Source organism: Coptis chinensis, chromosome 2, assembly GCF_015680905.1.
Source record: "Coptis chinensis isolate HL-2020 chromosome 2, ASM1568090v1, whole genome shotgun sequence".
In the NCBI taxonomy this organism is placed as follows: domain Eukaryota; kingdom Viridiplantae; phylum Streptophyta; class Magnoliopsida; order Ranunculales; family Ranunculaceae; genus Coptis; species Coptis chinensis.
Window position 1 is genome coordinate 90,901,400 of NC_141457.1, and position 3,716 is coordinate 90,905,115.

Here is a 3,716-nt window from a genome sequence, read left to right on the forward strand (position 1 = left end):
TCCGTTTTTTTAGTTTAAATTTAGTTTCTCACATTTGGAATTGTTGGTTGTCTTTTGTTTCGAGTAGATTTCGGTTTTTATTGCACAAAATCGGCGAAATCGTCATTAATTTCGAATTTTCATATTACACATTTCAAACTTTCAATTCAATTTGGGGAAGGGTTTGTTTTTTTTGTTTTCAAACTATTTAGATTTATATTTGGAAAAGATGGAGGCGAAAGACAAATTTACCGGATGGGCTTTTGATATAATTAAAAAAAGTTGTGTCTTTTCTCCGAAATTAAATTTGAACATTGGGTTTCAAGCCCATCTCTATAATTTGTTATGCCGGTTTTGACTCTGGGTAAACTGGTATCCATTGACACCTTTTACTATTTACAATGTACTAGCTCTACGAAAAGACAAGACAATTCCATTTATATTACATAATAAGTAACCCATATTTTGTAGTTTTAGGTACAACTTTATCTTTAGAGAAAAAAAAAATAATATAAACAAAATAAGAATAAAGTGGTTCGTCACTCATTATCCAAACCATAAAGACAAGGGGTGACTATATTTCCATTGAACTAATTCAAAGAATTCACACATTCCATTATTTTAGTAATCTAATGATTAAATTGGAGTAAAACAGAATGATTAAGAAGCCCATTGCCATGAACAAATGTCTGCTGCAAAGTGTATAAGTCGTTGGTAGATTTAATTAAAAATACAACTTTTCATTTTTAATTTGCAGAGGTGGAGGTGAAAGAATCAACAATACCTAACTTCTTAGATGTGAGGTAATAGTTAGAAATCAAGTGGCAAGAAAACGCGAGGACCATGCATGTGTTGTCCAAGTGAAATGTAATGTACTACGGTCTATGGTGAGATCTAATTTATATCGTAACCACCAAAATATATGTTGGTGTAATGGTGTCCCAAGTTGTCACAACATAACAGCTGACCATATCTTGGAGCCTAGCATTCAATATCTTAACCAAGAGGGTACTGTCGGTGGCATACGTACAGTAAAATAAAGGGCTAGGAAGCTTTGAGAACGAGGCCTCCATTGACTTGGTATTTCTTTATGTTTTTTGTAATTTTCTGGAAATTGCAAAATTTTGGTATGATGATCTGATGAATGCATGAGGCTTGCCATCGCTATATCAAATCATAAGCAAATAGTATAAAAGTTTGAGATGACGTAGTACAAACTTTTTCGGCCTAAGATTTGCTGATGTAGTATGAGGAAAAATGACATTCTTTCATTTATTTATTTTTTCTTGATGTTGTGTGCTTTCTGCTTAGGGGAGAGATTATTGCGTGCCCAAAACAAGATTGTTGATGTAATATTCTAATTCTAATATGTTGACATCAACAGAAATCACCTATAACAAATTGCTAACAGTATCACCTGTATAAATCATGTGCTCGAATGGGTGCAATTGTAAAAATAACCATCAAGCTATTTGGATTTCGTTTCAAGTTTCAACATGAAACATTTTTACAATATGGGCCAAGCCTAAACTAATTTTGGAGTCCATTTAAAAGCAATTCGAACTTAAACATTCTCAAACCTCAAACTAGTGGATGAGTGCAGGAATCTTTTTATGTAAACTAAACTAGTTTGGAGTTAGGACTTTGTTCTCTAACATCACTCACTCATTGTGCACGACGCCAAATTAAATAGGAAAAGAACGACATTGACATGAGAATCCGTGGTACCAAGATTGTGATGTTTTACCCTAACAACTACTCGACAACATTACGTGCATTTATTTGTCAAACCAATTATTTTAGTCAACTCTCTCTGTCATCAGTCAATTTTTCCTTTTCGACTTCCACGTGTGTACATCAAAGCGCCGCACACGATTAATCGCCGAACCTTCTTCCCACTATAAGCACACCCACCTCACATTCCCACTATATATACCGCACCCCACTGCAACTTCATTCTACACATTCTTTCAAGTTTCAACCAACATCTCAAATCTCCATTTTCACACTCTCTCTAGTCTCTATTCTATTCAATGGAAGCAACTTCAATCATGGAACAAAATTTCGAAGTAGATAAGTTAACTAACGAAATTTTCTCCCTCCTTGAAAACAAATTCCTATTTGGCTACCAAGACTCCCTCGAAAATTCACACATTTTGAACTCAACTCTTTTCACTGATTTAAAGCCAAACAAAAATGTTTCAGGAAAAGTTCGTATACTCTCTATAGATGGCGGTGGCTCTACCGATGGCATTCTCGCTGCGAAGTCACTAGTTTATCTTGAAACATCTCTTTGTTGCAAATATAACAATCCTAATGCTCGAATTGCTGATTTTTTTGACGTTGGGGCCGGGTCAGGCATTGGCGGAATCTTGGCCGCTCTTTTATTTACTAAAGGAAAAGACGGCAGGCCAATGTGTAAAGCCAATGAGGCTATGCAATTTTTAGTTAAAAATCGCCGAAGACTGAATTCGTCTTCGGGGTCTAATGGAATATTCAGTAGAATAATCCGGTCCTCGAAAGCGGAAAAGGTATTCCGAAAGACGTTTGGAGAATGTACATTGAAAGACACACTGAAACCAGTTTTAGTGTCGTGTTATGATCTTGCCACACGTGCACCAATTTTGTTTTCCCGGGCAGATGCAATGGAAACCGACAGTTATGATTTCAAGATGAGTGATGTTTGTGCTGCAACTTCAGCAGATTCAACTGCGGTAAGAGGCTTTGAGGTACGATCAGTTGATAAGAAAATGAGGATTGTAGCAGTTGATGGTTGTGTCGCGATGAATAATCCGACTGCTGCTGCTATTACTCATGTGTTGAATAATAAGCAAGAGTTTCCATTTTGTAATAGTGTTGAAGATTTATTAGTAGTGTCTTTGGGTAACGGTGTGGCAAGCCCTGCTTGCGGCGCAATGACTCTTTCGCCGGTTAATTTGGTTAGAATTGGCGGTGAGGGGGCTTCGGACATGGTCGACGAAGCGGTTTCAATGGCATTTGGTGATTTGAGGACAAGTAACTATGTTCGGATTCAGTCAAATGGGCCCAATGCAAGCGCTTGCAGTAGAAAGAACTCAAATTTGAGCGCAATTGCGGAAGCAATGTTGGCGCAAAAGAATGTGGAATCGGTACTATTTCGAGGTAAGAAGGTCGTTGAGAAAACAAACTCGGATAAATTAGATTGGTTTGCAGGAGAGCTAATTAAGGAGCATGAGAGAAGGAAGTTCAGTATTTTACCAGTAGTGGTATTTAAACAATCATCTCCAAGAACCTCTTCTGCCACTGTATCAACCATATCATCCCATTAGTCTTATGTTTTGTTCTGGCTAATGATCAGCTAGGATGCTGTTGTGTGTATATAGTAAATTTCGACAAATATGAAGTAAGATAGTAATGTGTAGATGTTATTTCTGGTCTCAATATAATTCATTTGGAGTCGCATTACTTTTTTTGGATAAAGGGAGTCGCATTACTAAGTTTATAAGCATTGTTGAGTTTGGAAACGCTATTCATTTCTTAAGTTGTAGGATAAATTAAAGGTAACTTATTCTTAGTTTTGAGTGAGCAAGTTGGGTGAATTGTGTCGGTAGAGTAATGGAAATGAGATTCCCAACTCAAGTACAACTTTGATGTTTCCTCCCAATCATTGTACGCTGGATGCAAAAAATGGAAAAATATTTACGTGGCAAGTACATTAGGACAAAAAAAGAATAGAAAAGGCGAATTTATAATGTAAA

The 3,716-nt window shown here is 36.5% G+C and overlaps 1 pseudogene across 1 annotated transcript; it reads left to right on the forward strand.

Annotated features, from left to right (window-relative positions):
• Positions 1–1,947: 1,947 nt before the first annotated feature.
• LOC147518865 (patatin-like protein 6 pseudogene) lies at positions 1,948–3,438 on the forward strand (annotated as a pseudogene). Its single transcript, XR_015214132.1, has one exon. The product of XR_015214132.1 is annotated as a patatin-like protein 6 pseudogene (transcript).
• The last annotated feature ends 278 nt before the right edge of the window (positions 3,439–3,716 follow it).